The 16,019-nt window shown below is 52.3% G+C and overlaps 1 long non-coding RNA gene across 1 annotated transcript; it reads right to left on the reverse strand.

Moving 5' to 3' along the window:
- Nucleotides 1-7,824: 7,824 nt before the first annotated feature.
- LOC141277721 (uncharacterized) lies at nt 7,825-13,132 on the reverse strand. Its single transcript, XR_012329483.1, has 2 exons — nt 11,296-13,132; nt 7,825-8,018 (listed from the first exon to the last, which is right to left on the reverse strand). It is a non-coding gene; the product is annotated as an uncharacterized lncRNA (long non-coding RNA).
- Nucleotides 13,133-16,019: the final 2,887 nt, after the last annotated feature.

The raw sequence follows: 16,019 nt of genomic DNA on the forward strand, positions 1-16,019 counted from the left end.
TACATGGCTACTAAGGGCTGAAACTGGAGGCAAGTTCACACGTTGAGTTTCCTTTTAGTGCTAGAGCTTGTCAGGCTGACCACACCGCAGTCACGGAAGCACCTGGTTTAGACAGCAAATTCATATTCTCCCCAGAAGCATTCTTACAGGGTTTACAGGCCTGTCAAGAGCAGGGAATGTCAGGCAGCTTCAAGGCAGCATGAATGCAGCCTTCAAAATGGGAAAGCAAGGCTAGTTCCAGCAGGCCCCCGTTTCCATGGGCACACTCAGCATACCCCACTGTGGTTTCTAACAAGTCCAAAGAGACACAGGTTACCCTGTGAGTCTTTCCCTGAATCAGCTTCTCGAAGTAGAGTGTTCTGCATCAAGCGAACTGCCTCAACCAAGGAACGCCGAAGCTGCTCCTCTGGGCCTGTGGCTATTCAAAAGCCTGCAGTGCCACAGGAAGAACAGGACTTAAACTGCAGTCAGAACGCAAGCCGACTTCCTCTAGGAGGCACGGTGATTTCAGGCAGGAGGTCCCAGATGGAATGCGAAGCCGAGGGTTACTCTGAGTGCTGCTCAGACTAGGGCAAAGCCTAAGACTTCTACGCCATGTGGGACGTGCCAGAACGGTGTTCGTGAACGTGCGCGAGTGCTGAGGAAATTAAGACGCTCCAAAAGAGAGTGCAGTGCGTTTCCCTACGCTCGGCAAGCACAGAGGGGCTCTAAAGGGCTACGGGACTGGATGTTGCTTAGCAGACCCAGGTGCGCCTGGGGCTATTCAGTGTTCCTGCCGGCAACAGGGTGCCCACGCTAGCTTCCTAGGTGTCCACGTTAAAGGTACGCAGAGCACAGGCCACCGGCTCATGGAAACTGCTGCACGCCTCCGCTTCTGCATGGCAAATCAGGGCCTTACTTCCAGGCATGTGTTTCTGCTGGGTGTGCCGTCAGCGACACCGCATGGCAAGATGCTGACTTTCTCCTCGAGCAGAGTGACTGCAGGTACGAGGGCCTCGAAACAGTCAAAGCAGAGTGTTATCACATGGCAGCTCACACAAGGGCCATGACAAAGTCTTCCTGGGCACTTCGGACTCACCAGCAATGCTGCCCTGAGGCCGTTCGAGGTCTCTGGAAATGTAGCTCTCCTCAAGGAACGTCCAGTGTGTTGCCCGTCTCTAGGCACGCACAGAGGGCCTCCGAGGGATCAACAAATGGGACTCGAAGTTTCGCAGCCGGCAAGCAGGGGACTGGATGTACTCAGTGAACTTGGAGGGGAAATGATGCATACCCGATAGGCCAGGAGTCCTCAGAAGTGTACTTCCTTTAAAATAAAGCATATAAGTGACTAAGAACTCATGGAAAGAGCTGAATGCCTCCGTATCTACATGGGTACTAAAGGCCTAAGCTGGAGGCAAGTTCACACGTTGAGTTTCCTTTTAGCGCTAGAGCTTGTCAGGGTGACCACACCACAGGCGCAGAAGCACCTGGTTTACACAGCAAATTCATTTTCACCCCAGAAGCATTCTTACAGTGTTTACAGGCCTGTCAAGAGCAGGGAATGTCAGGCAGCTTCAAGGCAGCATGAATGCAGCCTTCAAAATGGGAAAGCAAGGCTAGTTCCAGCAGGCCCCCGTTTCCATGGGCACACTCAGCATACCCCACTGTGGTTTCTAACAAGTCCAAAGAGACACAGGTTACCCTGTGTGTCTTTCCCTGAATCAGCTTCTCGAAGTAGAGTGTTCTGCATCAAGCGAACTGCCTCAACCAAGGAACGCCGTAGCTGCTCCTCTGGGCCTGTGGCTATTCAAAAGCCTGCAGTGCCACAGGAAGAACAGGACTTAAACTGCAGTCAGAACGCAAGCCGACTTCCTCTAGGAGGCACGGTGATTTCAGGCAGGAGGTCCCAGATGGAATGCGAAGCCGAGGGTTACTCTGAGTGCTGCTCAGACTACGGCAACGCCTAAGACTTCTACGCCACGTGGGACGTGCCAGAACGGTGTTCGTGAACGTGCCCGAGTGCTGAGGAAATTAAGACGCTCCAAAAGAGAGTGCAGTGCGTTTCCCTATGCTCGGCAAGCACAGAGGGGCTCTAAAGGGCTACGGGACTGGATGTTGCTTAGCAGACCCAGGTGCGCCTGGGGGTACTCAGTGTTGCTGCCGGCAACAGGGTGCCCACGCTAGCCTCCTAGGTGTCCAGAAAACTGTGCTGCCGTTAAAGGTTCGCAGAGCACAGACCACCGGCTCGTGGAAACTGCTGCACGCCGCCGCTTCTGCACCGGCAAATCAGGGCCTTACTTCCAGGTATGTGTTTCTGCTGGGTGTGCCGTCAGCGACACCGCATGGCAAGATGCTGACTTTCTCCTCGAGCAGAGTGACTCCAGGTACGAGGGCCTCGAAACAGTCAAAGCAGAGTGTTATCACATGGCAGCTCACACAAGGGCCATGACAAAGTCTTCCTGAGCACTTCGGACTCAGCAGCAATGTTGTCCTGAGGCCGTTCGAGGTCTCTGGAAATGTAGCTCTCCTCAAGGAACGTACAGTGTGTTGCCCGTCTCTAGGCACGCACAGAGGGCCTCCAAGGGATCAACAAATGGGACTCGAAGTTTCGCAGCCGGCACGCAGGGGTCTGGAGGTACTCAGTGAACTTGGAGGGGAAATGATGCATACCCGAGAGGACTAGGAGTCCTCAGAAGTGTAATTCCTTCATAATAAAGCGTATAAGCGACTAAGAACTCATGGAAAGAGCTGAATGCCTCCGTATCTACATGGGTACTAAAGGCCTAAGCTGGAGGCAAGTTCACACGTTGAGTTTCCTTTTAGCGCTAGAGCTTGTCAGGGTGACCACACCACAGGCGCAGAAGCACCTGGTTTACACAGCAAATTCATTTTCACCCCAGAAGCATTCTTACAGTGTTTAAAGGCCTGTCAAGTGCAGGGAATGTCAGGCAGCTTCAAGGCAGCATGAATGCAGCCTTCAAAATGGGAAAGCAAGGCTAGTTCCAGCAGGCCCCCGTTTCCATGGGCACACTCAGCATACCCCATTGTGGTTTATAACAAGTCCAAAGAGACACAGGTTACCCTGTGTTTCCTTCCCTGAATCAGCTTCTCGAAGTAGGGTGTTCTGCATCAAGCGAACTGCCTCAACCAAGGAACGCCGTAGCTGCTCCTCTGGGCCTGTGGCTATTCAAAAGCCTGCAGTGCCGCAGGAAGAACAGGACTTAAACTGCAGTCAGAACACAAGCCGACTTCCTCTAGGAGGCATGGTGACTTCAGGCAGGAGGTCCTGAATGGAATGCGAAGCCGAGGGTTACTCTGAGTGCAGCTCAGACTAGGGCAACGCCTAAGACTTCTACGCCATGTGGGACGTGCCAGAACGGTGTTCGTGAACGTGCGCGAGTGCTGAGGAAATTAAGACGCTCCAAAAGAGAATGCAGTGCGTTTCCCTAGCTCGGCATGCACAGAGGGGCTCTAAAGGGCTACGGGACTGGATGTTGCTTAGCAGACCCAGGTGCGCCTGGGGCTATTCAGTGTTCCTGCCGGCAACAGGGTGCCCACGCTAGCTTCCTAGGTGTCCACGTTAAAGGTACGCAGAGCACAGGCCACCGGCTCATGGAAACTGCTGCACGCCTCCGCTTCTGCATGGCAAATCAGGGCCTTACTTCCAGGCATGTGTTTCTGCTGGGTGTGCCGTCAGCGACACCGCATGGCAAGATGCTGACTTTCTCCTCGAGCAGAGTGACTCCAGGTACGAGGGCCTCGAAACAGTCAAAGCAGAGTGTTATCACATGGCAGCTCACACAAGGGCCATGACAAAGTCTTCCTGAGCACTTCGGACTCACCAGCAATGTTGTCCTGAGGCCGTTCGAGGTCTTTGGAAATGTAGCTCTCCTCAAGGAACGTACAGTGTGTTGCCCGTCTCTAGGCACGCACAGAGGGCCTCCGAGGGATCAACAAATGGGACTCGAAGTTTCGCAGCCGGCAAGCAGGGGACTGGATGTACTCAGTGAACTTGGAGGGGAAATGATGCATACCCGATAGGCCTAGGAGTCCTCAGAAGTGTACTTCCTTTAAAATAAAGCATATAAGTGACTAAGAACTCATGGAAAGAGCTGAATGCCTCCGTATCTACATGGGTACTAAAGGCCTAAGCTGGAGGCAAGTTCACACGTTGAGTTTCCTTTTAGCGCTAGAGCTTGTCAGGGTGACCACACCACAGGCGCAGAAGCACCTGGTTTACACAGCAAATTCATTTTCACCCCAGAAGCATTCTTACAGTGTTTACAGGCCTGTCAAGAGCAGGGAATGTCAGGCAGCTTCAAGGCAGCATGAATGCAGCCTTCAAAATGGGAAAGCAAGGCTAGTTCCAGCAGGCCCCCGTTTCCATGGGCACACTCAGCATACCCCACTGTGGTTTCTAACAAGTCCAAAGAGACACAGGTTACCCTGTGTGTCTTTCCCTGAATCAGCTTCTCGAAGTAGAGTGTTCTGCATCAAGCGAACTGCCTCAACCAAGGAACGCCGTAGCTGCTCCTCTGGGCCTGTGGCTATTCAAAAGCCTGCAGTGCCACAGGAAGAACAGGACTTAAACTGCAGTCAGAACGCAAGCCGACTTCCTCTAGGAGGCACGGTGATTTCAGGCAGGAGGTCTCAGATGGAATGCGAAGCCGAGGGTTACTCTGAGTGCTGCTCAGACTAGGACAACGCCTAAGACATCTACGCCATGTGGGACGTGCCAGAACGGTGTTCGTGAACGTGCCCGAGTGCTGAGGAAATTAAGACGCTCCAAAAGAGAGTGCAGTGCGTTTCCCTATGCTCGGCAAGCACAGAGGGGCTCTAAAGGGCTACGGGACTGGATGTTGCTTAGCAGACCCAGGTGCGCCTGGGGGTACTCAGTGTTGCTGCCGGCAACAGGGTGCCCACGCTAGCCTCCTAGGTGTCCAGAAAACTGTGCTGCCGTTAAAGGTTCGCAGAGCACAGACCACCGGCTCGTGGAAACTGCTGCACGCCGCCGCTTCTGCACCGGCAAATCAGGGCCTTACTTCCAGGCATGTGTTTCTGCTGGGTGTGCCGTCAGCGACACCGCATGGCAAGATGCTGACTTTCTCCTCGAGCAGAGTGACTCCAGGTACGAGGGCCTCGAAACAGTCAAAGCAGAGTGTTATCACATGGCAGCTCACACAAGGGCCATGACAAAGTCTTCCTGAGCACTTCGGACTCAGCAGCAATGTTGTCCTGAGGCCGTTCGAGGTCTCTGGAAATGTAGCTCTCCTCAAGGAACGTACAGTGTGTTGCCCGTCTCTAGGCACGCACAGAGGGACTCCAAGGGATCAACAAATGGGACTCGAAGTTTCGCAGCCGGCACGCAGGGGTCTGGAGGTACTCAGTGAACTTGGAGGGGAAATGATGCATACCCGAGAGGACTAGGAGTCCTCAGAAGTGTAATTCCTTCATAATAAAGCGTATAAGCGACTAAGAACTCATGGAAAGAGCTGAATGCCTCCGTATCTACATGGGTACTAAAGGTCTAAGCTGGAGGCAAGTTCACACGTTGAGTTTCCTTTTAGCGCTAGAGCTTGTCAGGGTGACCACACCACAGGCGCAGAAGCACCTGGTTTACACAGCAAATTCATTTTCACCCCAGAAGCATTCTTACAGTGTTTAAAGGCCTGTCAAGTGCAGGGAATGTCAGGCAGCTTCAAGGCAGCATGAATGCAGCCTTCAAAATGGGAAAGCAAGGCTAGTTCCAGCAGGCCCCCGTTTCCATGGGCACACTCAGCATACCCCACTGTGGTTTCTAACAAGTCCAAAGAGACACAGGTTACCCTGTGTGTCTTTCCCTGAATCAGCTTCTCGAAGTAGAGTGTTCTGCATCAAGCGAACTGCCTCAACCAAGGAACGCCGAAGCTGCTCCTCTGGGCCTGTGGCTATTCAAAAGCCTGCAGTGCCACAGGAAGAACAGGACTTAAACTGCAGTCAGAACGCAAGCCGACTTCCTCTAGGAGGCACGGTGATTTCAGGCAGGAGGTCCCAGATGGAATGCGAAGCCGAGGGTTACTCTGAGTGCTGCTCAGACTAGGGCAACGCCTAAGACTTCTACGCCATGTGGGACGTGCCAGAACGGTGTTCGTGAACGTGCCCGAGTGCCGAGGAAATTAAGACGCTCCAAAAGAGAGTGCAGTGCGTTTCCCTATGCTCGGCAAGCACAGAGGGGCTCTAAAGGGCTACGGGACTGGATGTTGCTTAGCAGACCCAGGTGCGCCTGGGGTACTCAGTGTTGCTGCCGGCAACAGGGTGCCCACGCTAGCCTTCCTAGGTGTCCAGAAAACTGTGCTGCCGTTAAAGGTTCGCAGAGCACAGACCACCGGCTCGTGGAAACTGCTGCACGCCGCCGCTTCTGCACCGGCAAATCAGGGCCTTACTTCCAGGCATGTGTTTCTGCTGGGTGTGCCGTCAGCGACACCGCATGGCAAGATGCTGACTTTCTCCTCGAGCAGAGTGACTCCAGGTACGAGGGCCTCGAAACAGTCAAAGCAGAGTGTTATCACATGGCAGCTCACACAAGGGCCATGACAAAGTCTTCCTGAGCACTTCGGACTCACCAGCAATGCTGTCCTGAGGCCGTTCGAGGTCTCTGGAAATGTAGCTCTCCTCAAGGAACGTACAGTGTGTTGCCCGTCTCTAGGCACGCACAGAGGGCCTCCAAGGGATCAACAAATGGGACTCGAAGATTCGCAGCCGGCACGCAGGGGTCTGGAGGTACTCAGTGAACTTGGAGGGGAAATGATGCATACCCGAGAGGACTAGGAGTCCTCAGAAGTGTAATTCCTTCATAATAAAGCATATAAGCGACTAAGAACTCATGGAAAGAGCTGAATGCCTCCGTATCTACATGGGTACTAAAGGTCTGAAGCTGGAGGCAAGTTCACACGTTGAGTTTCCTTTTAGCGCTAGAGCTTGTCAGGGTGACCACACCACAGGCGCAGAAGCACCTGGTTTACACAGCAAATTCATTTTCACCCCAGAAGCATTCTTACAGTGTTTAAAGGCCTGTCAAGTGCAGGGAATGTCAGGCAGCTTCAAGGCAGCATGAATGCAGCCTTCAAAATGGGAAAGCAAGGCTAGTTCCAGCAGGCCCCCGTTTCCATGGGCACACTCAGCATACCCCATTGTGGTTTATAACAAGTCCAAAGAGACACAGGTTACCCTGTGTTTCCTTCCCTGAATCAGCTTCTCGAAGTAGGGTGTTCTGCATCAAGCGAACTGCCTCAACCAAGGAACGCCGTAGCTGCTCCTCTGGGCCTGTGGCTATTCAAAAGCCTGCAGTGCCTACAGGAAGAACAGGACTTAAACTGCAGTCAGAACGCAAGCCGACTTCCTCTAGGAGGCATGGTGACTTCAGGCAGGAGGTCCTGGATGGAATGCGAAGCCGAGGGTTACTCTGAGTGCAGCTCAGACTAGGGCAACGCCTAAGACTTCTACGCCATGTGGGACGTGCCAGAACGGTGTTCGTGAACGTGCGCGAGTGCTGAGGAAATTAAGACGCTCCAAAAGAGAATGCAGTGCGTTTCCCTAGCTCGGCATGCACAGAGGGGCTCTAAAGGGCTACGGGACTGGATGTTGCTTAGCAGACCCATGTGCGCCTGGGGCTATTCAGTGTTCCTGCCGGCAACAGGGTGCCCACGCTAGCTTCCTAGGTGTCCACGTTAAAGGTACGCAGAGCACAGGCCACCGGCTCATGGAAACTGCTGCACGCCTGCCGAGGACCAGCCCCAGCTGAACAGGATTCACCCAAAGGGGAAGACGGAGTCGGCGTGGACAGAACTCAAGACACCTCTTCTTGGATGCAAGGATCTGACAAATTTATTTTCAAGATTCCAGAAGCTTTTATACTATAAAGTGATCTCATTTTCAAATTCAACATCCTCATTCCCACGCCAAAAACTCCCTCACATAGGCCACAAAACAAAGGTAATTTACATCAGCAGATTGATCAAAACAAGTTAGGTAATTTTCCCATCGCCCAGAGTCTCTTTCATCTCCTGTGGTTAGGTACATGTTGGTCACATCTACGTCAGGAACTCTGTTCTTCTCAGGAGATTAAAGTGTTCTTGTACTTGTACATTCTGCTTGATCAAGCCATAAACTTAAACATATAATTCTATTAGTGATTAACAATATTCAAATAACATTTCATCTACAAATTTCCCAACCCTACCATAATAATCAAAACAATACACATTATTTTTATGCTTCTAAAAAACTATGGGAGCGGGCATTATACCATAAACTCATTGATTAAACTCACTGTTGCATAAAAACTCGCCACCATACCCAGGTATTTTCCAACATGTTTATAACTTCACTGGGAGGCCATGACTCTTACAATTTTTCTTTTAAAATCAAAAAGCTACTGCAGAAATATTCCCACCATTGTATTTCCCCAACAAATATAATCATTAAAGGAGCCGAAGTAGTTACAATTCTCCTCCTGATTTTTACCCTAACTTGGGGTTTTTCTTAAACCCCTGCATTAAAACTATACATTTTTCCCAACACCAATAGCAATCCTATAATAATCACCTTAGGCAAAGGCAGGGGAAGACAAGGGGAGCCACACAGAGGAAAGCTTTGCTTCCACACAGAGAAAAGCTGTGGTTCACGGAGGAAATGGGAAACAAAGCCCTGCTGCGGCGGAAGAGCAGTTGCCATTGGCCAGGTCTCTGGTCTGCTACCTGGGTTCCCATCTGAGCTGGGCGTGGGAAGCGAAGCAGCCATGGGGACAAGAGACCTCTCTCAAAAGGGGTGAGGGTTCAGGCTCCTGCAAAGTTGGGGGGGGTGAGGGTCTATGCCCCACCTCTGTTGGCCCCCAAGTTCTCTCCTGATGGCCCCTCTGCGACTGTGCCTGTCTTAGGTTGTTCCTTCCCTGAGGAATCTTACCCGTCTCTGGCTAACCAGCCATCCTCCGGGGCCAAGCAGGGAGATGTGAGGTGTGCGAGTGAGCGAGGTGCAGCGCCCCCAGAGAAGGTCAGTTCTCTGTCACCTTGGTAGCCTATGCCCCCGTGGCCTCTACGCCCAGCACCTGCCCTGGGATTCCCTCGCCAACTGGCGGGGCCCCGGCTCTGATCACATGTCTTCGGGAACCCAGGTTTCTCCTCCAGAGAGGGCCCAGCTTACAGCACTGGGCAAGAGAGACCAATTACACGGCACCAGCCACCAGGAGGCCTCAACCTCAGTGTGGGCAGGAAAGCCCAGGCACCAGCCCTGGGCAAGGAGATTGTGAGAAGAGAGCGCCTCTTGGCAAAAGGGCAAGAGGGGCCGCTGCAGGACAGAGGAAGGAAGAACTTTCATCAGCAGGAAGTCCCAGGGAGGAAGGGCTTTCTCTGCCCAGGGGTACCAGGCTCTTGGCTCAAAGCAACTCCATGTATGGGGCATGATATAAAGATATGCCCCCTGGCCACAGTAAAAAAGGGAGCTGCTCTTCATGGAACAACAGGGTAGGGGGAATGTAAAAAACCCTGTGTTCAGGAAGCTTTGCAAACGAGAACTTTGCTTTTCCATATTTATACCTGACAGCACCAGCTTTGCTGACACTAAGGGTCTCGTCCGTGCTGAGACTCAAAGGCACTTCCTATGTGGCTCCCGGCACACGCCTCCGCTTCTGCATGGCAAATCAGGGCCTTACTTCCAGGCATGTGTTTCTGCTGGGTGTGCCGTCAGCGACACCGCATGGCAAGATGCTGACTTTCTCCTCGAGCAGAGTGACTGTAGGTACGAGGGCCTCGAAACAGTCAAAGCAGAGTGTTATCACATGGCAGCTCACACAAGGGCCATGACAAAGTCTTCCTGAGCACTTCGGACTCACCAGCAATGTTGTCCTGAGGCCGTTCGAGGTCTCTGGAAATGTAGCTCTCCTCAAGGAACGTACAGTGTGTTGCCCGTCTCTAGGCACGCACAGAGGGCCTCCGAGGGATCAACAAATGGGACTCGAAGTTTCGCAGCCGGCAAGCAGGGGACTGGATGTACTCAGTGAACTTGGAGGGGAAATGATGCATACCCGATAGGCCAGGAGTCCTCAGAAGTGTACTTCCTTTAAAATAAAGCATATAAGTGACTAAGAACTCATGGAAAGAGCTGAATGCCTCCGTATCTACATGGGTACTAAAGGCCTAAGCTGGAGGCAAGTTCACACGTTGAGTTTCCTTTTAGCGCTAGAGCTTGTCAGGGTGACCACACCACAGGCGCAGAAGCACCTGGTTTACACAGCAAATTCATTTTCACCCCAGAAGCATTCTTACAGTGTTTAAAGGCCTGTCAAGTGCAGGGAATGTCAGGCAGCTTCAAGGCAGCATGAATGCAGCCTTCAAAATGGGAAAGCAAGGCTAGTTCCAGCAGGCCCCCGTTTCCATGGGCACACTCAGCATACCCCATTGTGGTTTATAACAAGTCCAAAGAGACACAGGTTACCCTGTGTTTCCTTCCCTGAATCAGCTTCTCGAAGTAGGGTGTTCTGCATCAAGCGAACTGCCTCAACCAAGGAACGCCGTAGCTGCTCCTCTGGGCCTGTGGCTATTCAAAAGCCTGCAGTGCCACAGGAAGAACAGGACTTAAACTGCAGTCAGAACGCAAGCCGACTTCCTCTAGGAGGCATGGTGACTTCAGGCAGGAGGTCCTGGATGGAATGCGAAGCCGAGGGTTACTCTGAGTGCAGCTCAGACTAGGGCAACGCCTAAGACTTCTACGCCATGTGGGACGTGCCAGAACGGTGTTCGTGAACGTGCGCGAGTGCTGAGGAAATTAAGACGCTCCAAAAGAGAATGCAGTGCGTTTCCCTAGCTCGGCATGCACAGAGGGGCTCTAAAGGGCTACGGGACTGGATGTTGCTTAGCAGACCCATGTGCGCCTGGGGCTATTCAGTGTTCCTGCCGGCAACAGGGTGCCCACGCTAGCTTCCTAGGTGTCCACGTTAAAGGTACGCAGAGCACAGGCCACCGGCTCATGGAAACTGCTGCACGCCTGCCGAGGACCAGCCCCAGCTGAACAGGATTCACCCAAAGGGGAAGACGGAGTCGGCGTGGACAGAACTCAAGACACCTCTTCTTGGATGCAAGGATCTGACAAATTTATTTTCAAGATTCCAGAAGCTTTTATACTATAAAGTGATCTCATTTTCAAATTCAACATCCTCATTCCCACGCCAAAAACTCCCTCACATAGGCCACAAAACAAAGGTAATTTACATCAGCAGATTGATCAAAACAAGTTAGGTAATTTTCCCATCGCCCAGAGTCTCTTTCATCTCCTGTGGTTAGGTACATGTTGGTCACATCTACGTCAGGAACTCTGTTCTTCTCAGGAGATTAAAGTGTTCTTGTACTTGTACATTCTGCTTGATCAAGCCATAAACTTAAACATATAATTCTATTAGTGATTAACAATATTCAAATAACATTTCATCTACAAATTTCCCAACCCTACCATAATAATCAAAACAATACACATTATTTTTATGCTTCTAAAAAACTATGGGAGCGGGCATTATACCATAAACTCATTGATTAAACTCACTGTTGCATAAAAACTCGCCACCATACCCAGGTATTTTCCAACATGTTTATAACTTCACTGGGAGGCCATGACTCTTACAATTTTTCTTTTAAAATCAAAAAGCTACTGCAGAAATATTCCCACCATTGTATTTCCCCAACAAATATAATCATTAAAGGAGCCGAAGTAGTTACAATTCTCCTCCTGATTTTTACCCTAACTTGGGGTTTTTCTTAAACCCCTGCATTAAAACTATACATTTTTCCCAACACCAATAGCAATCCTATAATAATCACCTTAGGCAAAGGCAGGGGAAGACAAGGGGAGCCACACAGAGGAAAGCTTTGCTTCCACACAGAGAAAAGCTGTGGTTCACGGAGGAAATGGGAAACAAAGCCCTGCTGCGGCGGAAGAGCAGTTGCCATTGGCCAGGTCTCTGGTCTGCTACCTGGGTTCCCATCTGAGCTGGGCGTGGGAAGCGAAGCAGCCATGGGGACAAGAGACCTCTCTCAAAAGGGGTGAGGGTTCAGGCTCCTGCAAAGTTGGGGGGGGTGAGGGTCTATGCCCCACCTCTGTTGGCCCCCAAGTTCTCTCCTGATGGCCCCTCTGCGACTGTGCCTGTCTTAGGTTGTTCCTTCCCTGAGGAATCTTACCCGTCTCTGGCTAACCAGCCATCCTCCGGGGCCAAGCAGGGAGATGTGAGGTGTGCGAGTGAGCGAGGTGCAGCGCCCCCAGAGAAGGTCAGTTCTCTGTCACCTTGGTAGCCTATGCCCCCGTGGCCTCTACGCCCAGCACCTGCCCTGGGATTCCCTCGCCAACTGGCGGGGCCCCGGCTCTGATCACATGTCTTCGGGAACCCAGGTTTCTCCTCCAGAGAGGGCCCAGCTTACAGCACTGGGCAAGAGAGACCAATTACACGGCACCAGCCACCAGGAGGCCTCAACCTCAGTGTGGGCAGGAAAGCCCAGGCACCAGCCCTGGGCAAGGAGATTGTGAGAAGAGAGCGCCTCTTGGCAAAAGGGCAAGAGGGGCCGCTGCAGGACAGAGGAAGGAAGAACTTTCATCAGCAGGAAGTCCCAGGGAGGAAGGGCTTTCTCTGCCCAGGGGTACCAGGCTCTTGGCTCAAAGCAACTCCATGTATGGGGCATGATATAAAGATATGCCCCCTGGCCACAGTAAAAAAGGGAGCTGCTCTTCATGGAACAACAGGGTAGGGGGAATGTAAAAAAACCCTGTGTTCAGGAAGCTTTGCAAACGAGAACTTTGCTTTTCCATATTTATACCTGACAGCACCAGCTTTGCTGACACTAAGGGTCTCGTCCGTGCTGAGACTCAAAGGCACTTCCTATGTGGCTCCCGGCACACGCCTCCGCTTCTGCATGGCAAATCAGGGCCTTACTTCCAGGCATGTGTTTCTGCTGGGTGTGCCGTCAGCGACACCGCATGGCAAGATGCTGACTTTCTCCTCGAGCAGAGTGACTGTAGGTACGAGGGCCTCGAAACAGTCAAAGCAGAGTGTTATCACATGGCAGCTCACACAAGGGCCATGACAAAGTCTTCCTGAGCACTTCGGACTCACCAGCAATGTTGTCCTGAGGCCGTTCGAGGTCTCTGGAAATGTAGCTCTCCTCAAGGAACGTACAGTGTGTTGCCCGTCTCTAGGCACGCACAGAGGGCCTCCGAGGGATCAACAAATGGGAGTGGAAGTTTCGCAGCCAGCAAGCAGGGGACTGGATGTACTCAGTGAACTTGGAGGGGAAATGATGCATACCCGATAGGCCAGGAGTCCTCAGAAGTGTACTTCCTTTAAAATAAAGCATATAAGTGACTAAGAACTCATGGAAAGAGCTGAATGCCTCCGTATCTACATGGGTACTAAAGGCCTAAGCTGGAGGCAAGTTCACACGTTGAGTTTCCTTTTAGCGCTAGAGCTTGTCAGGGTGACCACACCACAGGCGCAGAAGCACCTGGTTTACACAGCAAATTCATTTTCACCCCAGAAGCATTCTTACAGTGTTTACAGGCCTGTCAAGAGCAGGGAATGTCAGGCAGCTTCAAGGCAGCATGAATGCAGCCTTCAAAATGGGAAAGCAAGGCTAGTTCCAGCAGGCCCCCGTTTCCATGGGCACACTCAGCATACCCCACTGTGGTTTCTAACAAGTCCAAAGAGACACAGGTTACCCTGTGTGTCTTTCCCTGAATCAGCTTCTCGAAGTAGAGTGTTCTGCATCAAGCGAACTGCCTCAACCAAGGAACGCCGTAGCTGCTCCTCTGAGCCTGTGGCTATTCAAAAGCCTGCAGTGCCACAGGAAGAACAGGACTTAAACTGCAGTCAGAACGCAAGCCGACTTCCTCTAGGAGGCACGGTGATTTCAGGCAGGAGGTCTCAGATGGAATGCGAAGCCGAGGGTTACTCTGAGTGCTGCTCAGACTAGGGCAACGCCTAAGACTTCTACGCCATATGGGACGTGCCAGAACGGTGTTCGTGAACGTGCGCGAGTGCTGAGGAAATTAAGACGCTCCAAAAGAGAGTGCAGTGCGTTTCCCTACGCTCGGCAAGCACAGAGGGGCTCTAAAGGGCTACGGGACTGGATGTTGCTTAGCAGACCCAGGTGCTCCTGGGGCTATTCAGTGTTCCTGCCGGCAACAGGGTGCCCACGCTAGCTTCCTAGGTGTCCACGTTAAAGGTACGCAGAGCACAGGCCACCGGCTCATGGAAACTGCTGCACGCCTCCGCTTCTGCATGGCAAATCAGGGCCTTACTTCCAGGTATGTGTTTCTGCTGGGTGTGCCGTCAGCGACACCGCATGGCAAGATGCTGACTTTCTCCTCGAGCAGAGTGACTCCAGGTACGAGGGCCTCGAAACAGTCAAAGCAGAGTGTTATCACATGGCAGCTCACACAAGGGCCATGAAAAAGTCTTCCTGAGCACTTCGGACTCACCAGCAATGCTGTCCTGAGGCCGTTCGAGGTCTCTGGAAATGTAGCTCTCCTCAAGGAACGTACAGTGTGTTGCCCGTCTCTAGGCACGCACAGAGGGCCTCCAAGGGATCAACAAATGGGACTCGAAGTTTCGCAGCCGGCACGCAGGGGTCTGGAGGTACTCAGTGAACTTGGAGGGGAAATGATGCATACCCGAGAGGACTAGGAGTCCTCAGAAGTGTAATTCCTTCATAATAAAGCGTATAAGCGACTAAGAACTCATGGAAAGAGCTGAATGCCTCCGTATCTACATGGGTACTAAAGGCCTAAGCTGGAGGCAAGTTCACACGTTGAGTTTCCTTTTAGCGCTAGAGCTTGTCAGGGTGACCACACCACAGGCGCAGAAGCACCTGGTTTACACAGCAAATTCATTTTCACCCCAGAAGCATTCTTACAGTGTTTAAAGGCCTGTCAAGTGCAGGGAATGTCAGGCAGCTTCAAGGCAGCATGAATGCAGCCTTCAAAATGGGAAAGCAAGGCTAGTTCCAGCAGGCCCCCGTTTCCATGGGCACACTCAGCATACCCCATTGTGGTTTATAACAAGTCCAAAGAGACACAGGTTACCCTGTGTTTCCTTCCCTGAATCAGCTTCTCGAAGTAGGGTGTTCTGCATCAAGCGAACTGCCTCAACCAAGGAACGCCGAAGCTGCTCCTCTGGGCCTGTGGCTATTCAAAAGCCTGCAGTGCCACAGGAAGAACAGGACTTAAACTGCAGTCAGAACGCAAGCCGACTTCCTCTAGGAGGCATGGTGACTTCAGGCAGGAGGTCCTGGATGGAATGCGAAGCCGAGGGTTACTCTGAGTGCAGCTCAGACTAGGGCAACGCCTAAGACTTCTACGCCATGTGGGACGTGCCAGAACGGTGTTCGTGAACGTGCGCGAGTGCTGAGGAAATTAAGACGCTCCAAAAGAGAATGCAGTGCGTTTCCCTAGCTCGGCATGCACAGAGGGGCTCTAAAGGGCTACGGGACTGGATGTTGCTTAGCAGACCCAGGTGCGCCTGGGGCTATTCAGTGTTCCTGCCGGCAACAGGGTGCCCACGCTAGCTTCCTAGGTGTCCACGTTAAAGGTACGCAGAGCACAGGCCACCGGCTCATGGAAACTGCTGCACGCCTCCGCTTCTGCATGGCAAATCAGGGCCTTACTTCCAGGCATGTGTTTCTGCTGGGTGTGCCGTCAGCGACACCGCATGGCAAGATGCTGACTTTCTCCTCGAGCAGAGTGACTGCAGGTACGAGGGCCTCGAAACAGTCAAAGCAGAGTGTTATCACATGGCAGCTCACACAAGGGCCATGACAAAGTCTTCCTGAGCACTTCGGACTCACCAGCAATGCTTGTCCCTGAGGCCGTTCGAGGTCTCTGGAAATGTAGCTCTCCTCAAGGAACGTACAGTGTGTTGCCCGTCTCTAGGCACGCACAGAGGGCCTCCGAGGGATCAACAAATGGGACTCGAAGTTTCGCAGCCGGCAAGCAGGGGATCTGGATGTACTCAGTGAACTTGGAGGGGAAAT

The sequence above is a fragment of the Tursiops truncatus genome, unplaced genomic scaffold (genome assembly GCF_011762595.2).
Source record: "Tursiops truncatus isolate mTurTru1 unplaced genomic scaffold, mTurTru1.mat.Y mat_scaffold_123_arrow_ctg1, whole genome shotgun sequence".
NCBI lineage: Eukaryota > Metazoa > Chordata > Mammalia > Artiodactyla > Delphinidae > Tursiops > Tursiops truncatus.